A 13,677-nucleotide genomic window follows, 5' to 3' on the forward strand; every position below is an offset into this window, starting at 1 on the left:
AAAGAATGCGCTGGCAAGGGCCAGCAGCGTACGCAAAAGACAGACCCGTCTTCTCGTCAGAGTGGGCGCCCCACAGAAACAAGCCCGTAACTGTCAAACGGTAATAATTATTATCTGGTCATGAGCCCCAGATGGGGCTCGACGCCAAGACTTACTGACTGACTGACCGTCAGTCGCAATGTGACTTTGACTTTGACTAAGGAGCCACTATTCGGCAGAACAGAAGTCAGTCAGTCAATCAGTCAGTCAGTCAGTCAGTCGAGGGAGCCGCGGGAGGAAGAAGAACTGAACGCGTGATTAGAAGATTTTGTGTGTGATAATCAGAGATAGTTTGTGTTTGACCTTTGAAGGGACAGTAGTAATTGAATTGACACAGTTAGTTGAGAATTACTTGACAATTGACAGTTGAAGTTGAAGTCTAGCAGCCGAGATTAACAGTGCAAGCAGTAACTGTGATACTGAGAGTGATAATCATTGTACTCCCTAGTGAAAAAGTAACGTTCAATAAACATTTACCAAATCCGAGACCGGCTTGAAGTTATTTGTCGCGTTACATAGGCAACATGCGACAATATATATATATTGTGACATGTTGCGCCAAGCCGAGCCCCCCCCCCACACACCAGCAGTGATGCGGTGGGTGAGTCAGCGCTCCCNACTTTCAAAATATGGAAATTAGGCTAAAAAAAATTAAGACACTGAAGGAAAATACTGAAATTATAACTTACTTCCTCCATTGGTAACACAGAATGATTACCCATTTTAATTATTCAAGGAAATGTATCAGTTAAAAATCTGTAACATATCACAGAAAATATATATGAAAGAAAAGAGGTTATGTAATTCTCTGATGTGATATGTAGCCTGAGAGATGGTACTAATGTTCTGGAGGAAACTTCTGCCTCTATCCTGCCTTATGTCCTGATGATGATAATGGCAGGTTCCTTTCAAAAGTTAGGACCTAACTATCAAAGTACATAGCAACACGTACCAATACCACAATCTTATGTTCACTGCTATAAGAACCTCAAATCTCACATCATGACAGAAGCGTTTCAGAACTGCTTCATCAAATGGCTGGACCACTGGCATCAGTATATTCAATCAGGATACTTCTTTCAAGGGGAGGAACTGGATGGCCAGATACTAACTTGTTTTCACCATATCCCACCAAAGAAGACACTCCAAATTTTATGACCTACCATAATCTAATTCATATTTTATAATTATTTCATATCAGTATAAAAATGATGTACACTAGACCTGGACGCCTGTGTCCCACAGCTGCACATGAGAAATATACTTCTTCTTCTTCTTGTCCAGTAGTAAAAGTTGAAGCTCAATGTAAATGTGTTACTTTAACTAGATGCTAGTTAAATGACACCAAAGAGGTCAGAACACAAGAAACAGTTGTTGCTGGGTACACATGTGAAATGTTCAGATAAACGTCACTTCCACCAGATGAGGGAGATTGAGAGACATGGACACACTTCAACTCTCTGAAACCTTTGAATATTCAGCATTCCTCTCCTACTTACACTGTCACCAAACACTTCTAAATGTGCTTACAAGCTACATAACTTATGGTATGAACATACTGTAGCAAGGGAAGGTGAAATTTCTATTGTCTTCATTGCTGTCTACTGTACCCCAAGAAGAAAAAAATTATTTGAAAATTTAAAAACAAATTTTGTACTATGGTTTAAACATGAAAAACCAAAAGATATGAATGGGGTTCTCATGGTTATATTATTAAGACTGTAATCTTCTGGGATGTGATGCTATATAAGTACAGGGTTTCCCAGATGGTGTTCCACAAAGTGAAAGTAAGTGTACTGCAAAAAAATTCCATTAGATAATAAAAAGATAATTTAAATATTATAACTATCACTACAAATTTCACTTAAAAAACATTTTTCATTTTGGAGCTTCTTTAAAATAGAAATCACTTTCAAAGGAAGAAATTAAAAGCGTGTTTTTGCTCAAGAAGGTACAGATTAAACAAGACGAGCAAATGCAGTAGCTGGCACCCTTCACCAGCACCTACTTGTGTGAAAATTGATTCTCAAGTTATGCAGCAACAAGAAGAAAATAGAGAAACAGACTAAATGCTGTGTCAGATTTCAATATAAAGCCAAGCATAAAAAGAATTTGTGTAAGAAATGAAAAACCACTGTTCAAATTGAAAACTGGAATGAGTGGCATATTGGTTTGCAAGCTTCATTTTTCATACATGAAACGTGATTTTTGTTTTTAAATATGTGCAGTCAAATACGGTGTCAATCTCATATCCTTGTTTGACATCTATTTATTATTGTCACTTGATTTTGGCTTTATACCATTAGGTTTTATGTAAAAATTTGAATGAAAAAGCTTTTGGCCAAATTAAATTGGGAAACAATGGTGTGGCACAGAGATACCGATGTTTAAAAGGAACCTGTTGTCTCTATCTCCAGGGAAGGAGAGAAAGACACCTTCTTCCTCTAATATTACTGGAGCCAACTATCACATGACTTGGTGTCACAACCCAGAAGGCAGAAATCTCATTGGAAAAACACTGTGAGTCCACCCACCAGACAGTTGATTTTGTATGCATCTGAACAATGATTACTTGAGACACATTTGGATATTCCTTCTGATAAAATACTGCGCATGGCATTCACTTTACAATGTACATTGAGAACCCTGTTCTACTTATCAGCTTCTCCCACTAAGAAAATGCAATACACTATTACAATATATGAACTCCATCATTATATAAAACATAAAGGACCTTTCATGTGGATTTAAGTAATAATTACATAAGAATTTCACCACTTCCAGCATTTAATGATAAATTCCACTGAAACCCATGTATGAAATTTCGTTGTGGATCATTGTGTATGAACATTAAAATGAGGAAAATCTTATATGGTGGAAATTTAACTCTGAGATTGCTGACTTGAGAGCACTGAAACTGAATGTCAAATAAGGGAAAGCCTTAAACTGAGAACATTCAATATGGGTGTCACCATACATCAAAATTTAACAGAAAAATCATTTACATTAATCAGAAACTCCAATGAAAATCTGATATCTTTCTGTACTTTTATTCGGCTGAAACCAGAAAGATAATTCTCTCTCTAAAAAATATATATATATATATAAAATTGTGAATATGGTAATGACCCTTGGCTCTCATTAAAGGTGGGGAATTTACTGACAGCTGAGACCATTAGCTTTTATTTATGGTTTGCTGCCAAAATATCTGATCATACAGGAGGAAGACTAGTGAATGAGTTGGAACAATTGTAGTGGCCATGGCCTAACTTCAGATACTAAAAGTAAAAAAAAAGTAAAGCTATCCCTGTAACAGGCTGTGAAGGGGTTGTGAGACGTTGAGGGATCCCACATTATCTAGACAATCGGCTCAAAAATGGTGGTAAGATTGTCAGCCCTACCCACCCACCGCACTTTACTCCCCAGGAAAATTATTTAATTAATTCTTGGTACTCATTTCTGTTAGAGGCTGAGTCGACCCCAGGGCCAAAGTGCGGCTGGAAGGATTAGGTCAATAGAAAAATCCAATGACCTCAGTGAGATTTGAACCAGTGACCTTCCACCTTGTAACATAGTGCCCCAACTTCAGGTACTATCCATGCATATGTAGTTGAATAAGCTGAAAGACACCACAAAAAACCTGTCTGGATAACTGGTGTCCCAGCCAAGGTTTAAACCAGGCATGTCCTGAATACAGGTTAGAAGCATCACTACTTGAGCCATCTTGTTCAGTTTAGCTTTTCAAGCTACACTCTAACCAAGGCTGTGTCATAGGCCAGGCACTTTTATTTTTATTGTTAGTGGGGTGGGACTAAGTCCCTTGTACTGCGGCCACTTCTGGCCTATTGTACNGATCCCAGGTCTGGTCATGTGGAATTTGTGGTGGACAAAGTGGCATTAGGGCAGGTTTTCTCCAAGAACTTCAGTTTCCCTTGCCAATCCTCATTCCACCGACTGCTTCAACTCATCTATCATCCGGGACTGGTAGAACAGGCCAGTTAATGGCCGATGTACCAAGTGGAATCAGTCTCACCCCACCCCAACCAACTAAAAAAAAAATAGTCTACCCAACACAGATGGTTACAGTTGACATTTCCCACTTACACAGTACCAGTACTTAGGCAGCAATCTCCCTTAGTACCAACACTGGCTCTAATAGGCTATTCAGCTGATAACAAAATTGTCAGGATTCAGAGGAAAGAGTACCCACAAAACACATGAAAGATCCTTTAATGTTATCATTCCTATACTCACTGCATAGTACCTCTTACACATACACACTGTGTGATATTTACCAAGAGCATCCAAAATGTTACCACTGCTGAGGAACATAAAATGGATCTCATTCTTATTGCATTTCTGGCATAAAAACAGCTACAAAACCTTGTGATAAATGTTACACAGAATACATTGCGGCAGAAAATTTTAGCATCCATCCAAAACACAGAGAACTGTAATAAAAATGACATGATAAACCATCCTGATTAAACATTGGAATTCACTTCTTGTATCAAAGAGCTCATCTTCATTCTGACATCAGCTTTACTGCGCTCTTATAAGGTCTTCCAACCACATGGTCTTTGGTTTGTGTAATCATGTGCCTGGAAACCACCTAATGAATTCATAACATTAAAATGCAGTAAACCCTCGCTAATCTGGATCAAATATGAAAAATGCTGTTCACAGTTCAGTACATATTTAAAATAACATATGACATTTAGGTAGGCAGATGGATCATTTGTCTATTCGAACAAAACTTAATAGTTTCTTCAAACCTGCATTATTATGTTTAAAAATATGTACAACTTCTGAGTCTTTTATTAATGAATAAATGTACTTTCTTTTTATAGTTTTTAAATAAAGGCTGTAAGAGTGATATTTATTTACTTTCATCCTCACTATTTACATCCTTAAATTCTTCATCTATCTGTGTTCTTAGGTTTTTATCTGCCACCTACTGCTTCATTAATCTGGATAACCTCCTCCCCGCCCGCCAAATAACCCAGACTAGTGAGGGTTTACTGTAACACACACTTTCACATGATTGACACAATTTGTTTCTGTGACCTTTGGGCCATACATTTTGTTACAATTGACAGACTAGATCCAAACAGTTCCCACTTGCAAGCATATAACACAAAAATATTTCAGTGTAGTACACGATTTTAAAAATTAACAGTGATAGCAAACTTTATACAGTGTGCAATCACCTCAGAACTATGCACATCAAGTGGTTCTGATCATTAGAAACTGCAAAGTCATTAAAAACATTCATGAAGCTACATCCAATATGTACAAACTAAAACACACACACACTCTCACTCACTCACTGCACAGGAAACATACTTCAACAACTGAAATACAAGATACTCCATGTTTTTATAGCATCACATTAAAGCACCCTCAAACTGCATGCAACCAATGCAGGCAGAAGCTCCTATCTGTAGCATTAAATTGTTCTCATGAAATTCATGGCTTGTTTCAAATATGAACGTAAAATTATACATTTTCAAACCCTTATGAGTATGTGTACTACTTAACAATTGTAAAGCTTTACCACCCCTCTTTAAACCAGTTATCAACAATATATCAGGTAAAAACAGGATAGCTTCACCACATTATAAGCATTCCTAACACACAAAGGAATTTGCTCTAGAGATGATGGACTATACTGACAATGACAACACCTTCACGAACAGATTCATTCATAGTGATAAGTCAACCCCTCACCTGTTCGCTGTGGTAAACTGACACTGCTGCAGCATTTAAAGTTCACACAACCAACATACAAGTCCAAGCATGACCAGGATAGTCCCAAACTGAACATGTGGCACACCCTTTCTCTCATGGGGTGGTTAGACCCTTCTTGTTTCAAGTGCAAGCAATGACAAGTACAAATTACCTGGATATGCTAAAGTTATTTGCAGTCCCACAAATAATATGCCTTCAACCAAACATTTTCAACTAGATGGCTCTCTTCCACACTGGGGCCTGACAGAGGGTTTCCAAACCTATAAATTTGACTGGACAGTCTCTTGGTCTCCTCACAGCCCCAATATCCCACTGCATTTCCTCCCCTGGAGTCATGTAAAAATGTTCCTATTTTAAGTGAATTCTGCACTGTGACACCTCAGATGCTGGAAAACACGAGGCATAAAACCAAGTACCGTGCCAACATCCTGTGGGCTAGAAATTTTTGTGTCATTCTTTCAAGCAATGCAAATTCTTTCCCAATATCTCTTGTACTCTGTGTCTTTGGAATGTCTGTAATGAGATGAAGACTTCATGGTCATCCTGTATTTTCCACCGCCAGTTTTACTGCTGCGATGTATGTGATGAAATCATCAATTCTAGTTGCCAAAATAAAACAGCAATCTGCGAGTGTTTCAAGGTTCATGTCATACTAACAAACAGATATGAAGAAATGTACAGCTTCCCTTACTGGATATGAGTTTCTTACTGTGGTGACCAAAGAGAACCATCTTCTCACTTGTAAAACCATGTAGTTCAGAGGCAGCCCCAACATTTTCGAGGAACATATAGCCTCATCTTCAGTAGTGAAGAGTAAGCAATGCGAGAAACCAGCAAAGAAGCGGGTGGCTCATCCATGAAGATAGAAGTGATTTGTTCCTCTAATATGTCTGAGTCATTACAACCTCTTCATGCTCAGTGCCACAAAAACCGCAAACCCAGCTCAGCTTGCTGCCTACTAATGCCGTTTCTTCCTTGGCTTACTCTTTGGCTCTGAAGATGGACTCAACCTGCTCCTCCAGAATGTCAGAATCTTTCTGAACTGTGCAGCTTTACTACCTAGAAGACTGTATTCTGTATATTTTCCAGTGCTAATTATTTATATACAAATGGAAAGTCACCATGAAAACTTCAGTTTTCTCAATGATCCCCTTCCCCCAAATACTTTTACTTCTTAATTTATTTGTAGTTTCACAACTTGTGAGGTGAACTGTAAGAACCTAAAATTGAGAAAAATTACATTCATGGCCGACAGAAATTCTTTCAAGGGTACAGAAATAAAAAACCTCCATTCTGATGTAAAAATCCAACAATTCAGAAGTGGAACTGCTAATGATGGTCACAAGACAGAACCTGACAACAGTTAAAGAACGTTTTTTGCATTACATGCAAACTCACACACACATCATCCAAGGTTCTCATGGACGTTAGTTCTACAATTGTGCTCTTCTGAACTGTGATAGTACAGAGCACCAAACTCACTGCATGCAAGCATGAAGACTGCCCCTGCTCTCTTATGTACAGCAGAAGACACGCACTATGCATGCTGCAATGCTGTACTCTGAACTAAAACGCAGCCAACATGGGTTTGCTGCCAAATTTTGTATCACTGAGATTACATTCTTACATTAAAAAATACGGGATGGCAACAGCACAATGCTCTATATAATAAGTGAATAGTAACTGTGTTTACAACCATATTTTTGTACAGTTATTAAATACCACAGTTTCGGCTGATGATGGGGTACCAGGCCAGGAATATACTCACTGCTCTGTGGATTAACTGGCATGTTCCATTAACTGTAGTAATTATGGCCGCAGCATGAAATCATGGTGGTATTATTCGTGCCAAGAAAATCTGAAGATGTATAACAATAATTAATGAGGAGCTTCATAACTTGTACTCTTCTCCAAGTATAATCTGAATGATCAAGTCAAGGAGGATGAGGTGGGCAGGGCATGTAGCACGAACGGGAGAGAAATGGAATGCATACAGGATATTGGTGGGAAAGCCAGAAGAAGAGACCACTGGGAAGACCAAGGCGTAGGTGGGTGGACAATATTGAGAGAGCTAGGATGGGATGGTATTGGATTGATCTGGCTCAGGATAGGGACCAATGGAGGGCTCTTGTGAACACAGCAATGAACCTTTGGGTTCCATAAAATGCTGGGAAATTCTTGAGTAGCTGGAGACTTGGCTTCTCCTCAACAAGGACTCAGCTCCTTAAGTAAGTAAGTATAACAATAATTACAAACAAAAAAAGCATGTTGGATTTAAATCCATGCTCCATTCATGGCATTTTCAGGTTCTGTAGGTACTAACTAAGCCTCTGATGTAACTTTTTGATTCCATCCCAAGTGCACTAAAAAGACATGACCTCAGCCGCCTGGCACCACTTACTTTCCACCAAACTTGTCCGTCACAGAGTATCTGACATTCCTCATGAACTACCGACTGGGGAGGAATCAAATTCAGTACAAACACACTTCATCTGCTGAGATTTTACATTCTGTTCCTGGAATGAACATTCATAGCAGCTCAAACTAGCACCAATTCTTGAATTAATAAAAATTCAAATTTTGTAACTATAAAAGCAAGGAATTTAGAAAATACATTTCAACGTTTCTATGGTTTCAGCAATCTAATGCCACTCACACTGGCCCCAAACACCAATTTACAATATAAGGCATCTTGAAACAAAAGTACAATGACAGAAACAAACTCCCAGTTAGGCATATGAGAAGAAATGTATGCTAGGCAATCCTTCTGAGTGCTGTTATCAGCAACGACCACAGCTTGTGCCTGTACCCCTTTATGGGGGCACAATTTATGCTTGCATGAAGTGAATGGCACCTCATCCTCTAAAATCATAATCCTAAAAACTCAAATGTGTTTTCCCTACCTGCCAACCAATGTAATGTTGGATTTGGGGTTCTCATATGGTTACACTCAACAGTACAGTCTTCTAGGTTGTAATGCCTCACAGCTCAAACAGATCCCAATGTTTCAGGGGAGCACAATGCCTCCATTTTCAGAATCAAAGAGTAAGCCAAGCAAGAAACTATCAGCTTGCTGATCCTGAATATGGAGGTGATATCTTCCTCTGAAATATGAGGCCCTACATAGCATTACAATCCAAAGGACCATGTTTGCACACCTGAACCGCACGATGATCAATTATAGACACTTCACTGAAATTTCTTATCATTAGTTTTTGCTTGACATTGCATTCTCACAAACAAAAGCCATTTCAGAACCTGGATACCGCGGAAAAAAATGAAAACAAAAAGTGTATTCTTTTACGAATACAATCCTGGGAAATTGTCAGCAGTTGTTATTTCTGAAATGTTGACTGTACCCGCAGAAAAAAAACTACTATTACTGGTACCTTTGTAGAAATATATCTAAGCTTAAATCAGATACTGAACTCTTTTATCCCTAATGAGAAACACTTCACTGATGCCCTTCTGCAAGATAAGGCCATTAGCTTCATTACAATGTGTGGCTTTCTTCTGCAGGAAATAATTTCTAAATATAGATCTGCATCAAAAGATAACTGCCCAAGCTCTTGGTCTTAACACAGTGGTTTTTCTTTCTGTAAGCAAATGAAAATATTCTGCTGAACTGTATTACGGAGTCCAAAACAAAAGCACACTACTGACCACATCCTGGGCCAACTGAATCCAATCAGCAATATCGCAACAAATATTTTTTGCCATTATACTACGTTCCACAGGGAACTTTCTCAAAGTTTCCTGAATTTCACCTTCAACTCTGTACACAACCAAAGACACATTCATGAACATTAGTAACATTACAAATTAATGTACATCAGTAATAATAATGATAGTCTATATTGATGCAAACCTCACACATCTGATTTAAGATGGCACACCTCACTTTCAAGAAGTGGCACTACTGACAACAGTGTGCCATCACTGCTTGACCACGACACATATTCCTATTTACATGCCTACAAGGTTGAAGTTGTACTCACACTGACATTTATCATAAAGGAATAACGAGAGTGGTAAAAGGTTACAAATTTCTTTACATAATTCATAACATGAAACATGATCCAGTATTTGATTGCTTCTAGAGGAGAAAACATGGAACAGAACATTTTGGTCATATAATGCTGACTGAAAGACAATATTGATGTCACACAATTTAAAACAAAAATATCTGTTTTCACTAAACAATAATCTTTATGGGGACCTAGCCGCAACCTCACTATCCAGTTAGGTAAAATAAAAACGTACAAAAAACTGCTTATATAACATCATTACAGTAATTGTAGAAACTTTCCCCAACTCCATATGCAAACTATGCATATACAGAAGACAGCATTATGGCCACAGTTACAATAGGTATTACAGAAAAATGAATATATCTGGCATCATTCAGATGAATTTTGATGGAGCCTATTTCTTTTCATGTGACAATGATAAAAATTCTTATGAACATGAGGCAACAATATAAACACACACAATTTAAAATAATCTTTCATCTTTTCTTTTAAAAACAAGATTTTCTGAAAAACAATTTCTCAACATTATTTTCTTCCAAAGGAACATAAAATTTCCCCTACTTCTTGTTCAGTGATAGGGAGTTACATGATTTATGGCTACACAATTAAATGCATTGGTCATCAATTCCCGGCATGGATAAATTCAAGCACTACTGGCAACAGTGTGCTACTACACTTTCATACTGGCTGCTTAACACATGCATTCACTTCGGTTTGTCCAAGCATACAAGTCACAAAGTCCACCATCCTGATTCGTGTGGTTCACTTTCCCTCCAGTCACATTTAAACTCTGTTCTCATTCAAATATGTACAATTTAAGCATTCCACTTGAGTGCTATTTCATTGGTGTTTTCTTCCCCACACTGGATGTATCGGGACCATGCAACAGTTTATACTTTACATAAGAAAAAAGGGTATCCATTTTAAAAGATGATGTGGTACGCATCATCAGTTCCAGACCATCAGTATGCCGCACACCAGTTTTACGACCAAGCAAACAGGTGCGTCTCTACACTGTCCTGTGAATACAGGAACACAATTCGTAACTGCAACAAGCAAAATGACACCCTCAGTCAAGTTTTTATCTAGAGGCAGGAGATATTAGGGCAGGAAACCCTAAAATGCAGAATCTGATATTTAAATTTGGCCATAAAATTATCAACTATCAAAACTACTGGATGGGCTAGATTCTAATAATGAGATTCAATTTCCAGCAAAATCATTTCAATTATTTGTTCCACAGCAACTTCACTGTGAGCTAACTGGCATACAACCTGCTGAAATTTCAACAGTTAATTTTTAAAAAATAAACTTCATAAAAAAATTCAACATCAGTAACATGAGAAGTTAAGATACAGAATTTGACAGAGTAACATGCACTAAGTATTGCTGCTAGTTACAGGAAATGTTTCCAGCAAAGGTTGCCTATAAAATCAGACTTTGTTAAAATACCGAACTGCTCTCTCACTTTAACTGGTAACAAAGCATTACAATGGCCATTATCTAGATCACCATTGAGCAACATAGGTACATTCTGTCAGTCACAACATGATCTATTGTTAATGCCAATGATACAGCAATGTGGCCCTCTGATATAAACACTGACAGACACATTTCTGTAACAGCTATTATTACAACATTACCATCACACACTGACTAAGAATGGCTGAATGTCATTAGCCCGCAAAAGAGGAGTAACATGCTACCACAGCAGAGTCCATTGTCTAGGGGTAACGTTCCCACCTCATGACTCAAGGTACGTGGGTTCAAACCCGGCGGAGGTCGTGGAATTTTTAAGGGCGGTAAAATTCAAGGAACAAGTCCTCCAGGAGGGAGTTTAAGCTGTGGGTCCCGTGTTGTAGATTTACGGCATGTAAAAGATCCTCATGTCTCTAGGAGACCTCTGAGCAAAATTAGGCAACACATTTCCCGCCCAAGTAGTTTCCAATGCCTCTGGTAGATGGGGGAAATATCAGGTACCGAGGGCCGACCTTGTTGGTTGAACGAGACTGATAGCACGCACCAGTACCAGTAGGGTATGGCGACAATAGAAATTAAAGGGGAACGCACAATGGACCAATAACTGGTCTAAGTGCATGGGGAAACCCATCCCCTCTAATAATAATAATAATAATAATAATAATAATGATAATGATAATAACAATAATAATGATGATAATAACAATAATAACAACAACATGCTACCAAGGATTAATGAAACTGCAAAAGAATGCTGTCTTTTAACAGAAGTGCCAAAGTGAAGACAGGTCTGTGAACAGTGAAGTGGAACAAGGAATCAAGAGTAACGTGGAAAGGAATTGCAACAGCTGAGAAAGAAACACCCACACATGGTTCATATAGATACCACTGACAGTATTATGGAGACCAAGAAGCAACAGCTGGATCAGAAGTACCCACACGTACTTGATGAACTAGCACTAATAGTATTGGGTACCATGGAGTCAGACTGGTAATTAACCCTTCAACAACAGAGGACATTTATTCATATTCAATTTTGGGATGAAGGATATTTAAACATTTAAAACAGTAAATGCCACACTTCACTTAAAGTGTAATCAATTTGGAAAAACTTAGTTTTGTTTTCCTAATTTTCACACTATGCTCAGGAATGTATATAGAACCAGTGTATTGATCCACACTGCTTTCAAATTATTTTATGGCACAGCAAACCTAAAAAATTGGGAATAATAGTACCATATTACCTTAGAAATTCAGCTGGGTATGTCAGTCATGAAAATATTTCACACAGAGTCCCAGGTTACACCAGTAACACAGTCTTTGACACATAACACACTATTTCTGTGGTCTTTATTTCTTTGCAGTTGGTAGAATCTTGCTTATAAAATTATTTTCTCTTAGATGGTTCACTGTTTTGTCAGACGAATGTCAACCCAGCACAGCATTAGCATATTTCACAAAGAGCCCCTGAATTAACTGAATTCTGATTGACATTTGATCTATTCTTCTCCTTGAGTTATTCCTGTGTATTATCATCACATTCAGAAATTTTCCGTTTGTCCCTTTTAGTTTTGCTTATTCTCCCAATGGACATTCGTACTTTTCTCAATTCTGTGGTAAATCGAGAAAAGCATGAATGTCCATTTTCAGCATCAAATTCCAAAAATGATAAAACTATGTTCTGATTCGCTTTGAAGTAAATACAATCTCCTGTTTACCATGACACAACACAGCTGGCCACTTTCTTGCTCACGACTGGCCTTGGCTGCTAAAACCAGACTGCGTGATGCATATTTACAGAACAAAGGGGAATTCATAACACACACTTCTCAGAGTCAACATCACATCTCAAAGTCATAGATTCTCAACATGGTTTCTTGTGGGTACAAATTCCAATCTAGAAACAGCACTGGTCGGAATATGCCTGAAGAGAATCAACTTTCCATTCGATAAACATTCAGGACATCACACAGTATCGATCTAACACATTTAGTTCATAAGAATTCCTCAGGGTGGAGATAGGTTTGTCCTGTAATAAGTGCATCAACTGATGAGGCAGAAAACTTTTTTGAAAAATTCAAATGTATTACAATTGTTGTGGGAAGTTCAAAATGGGACAACAAATGTATAATACAAGGTGTGGCAATAAAGAAACCGGATTCATGCTCTAACCCTTTATTAAAAAAAAATCAGACAGTCGAAATGTTATCCCCTTCAATGTAGTCCCCTCCCCGATCCCTACACCGCTCCATGCGAATTTTCCACTGTTGGAAGCAGTGCTGCAGGTCATCTTGTGTTATGCTCTTCAAGAGTTGCGTCGCTTTTGCTTTCACTGCATCCACGGACTCGAACCTGGTCCCTTTCAGCGCAGACTTGA

At 38.2% G+C, this 13,677-nt stretch overlaps 1 protein-coding gene across 4 annotated transcripts in view; it reads right to left on the reverse strand.

Moving 5' to 3' along the window:
- Positions 1–8,882: 8,882 nt before the first annotated feature.
- Positions 8,883–13,677, reverse strand: part of LOC111869079 (protein argonaute-2) — a 96,108-nt gene continuing 91,313 nt past the window's right edge. For all 4 annotated transcript variants that reach the window (XM_023860292.2, XM_023860293.1, XM_023860291.1 and 1 more), the window contains one exon: positions 8,883–10,867. The gene's annotated coding sequence lies outside the window, so the exon portion shown is untranslated. The remainder of the gene's footprint in view (positions 10,868–13,677) is intronic.

This window comes from Cryptotermes secundus, unplaced genomic scaffold (assembly GCF_002891405.2).
Source record: "Cryptotermes secundus unplaced genomic scaffold, Csec_1.0 scaffold455, whole genome shotgun sequence".
In the NCBI taxonomy this organism is placed as follows: Eukaryota; Metazoa; Arthropoda; class Insecta; order Blattodea; family Kalotermitidae; genus Cryptotermes; species Cryptotermes secundus.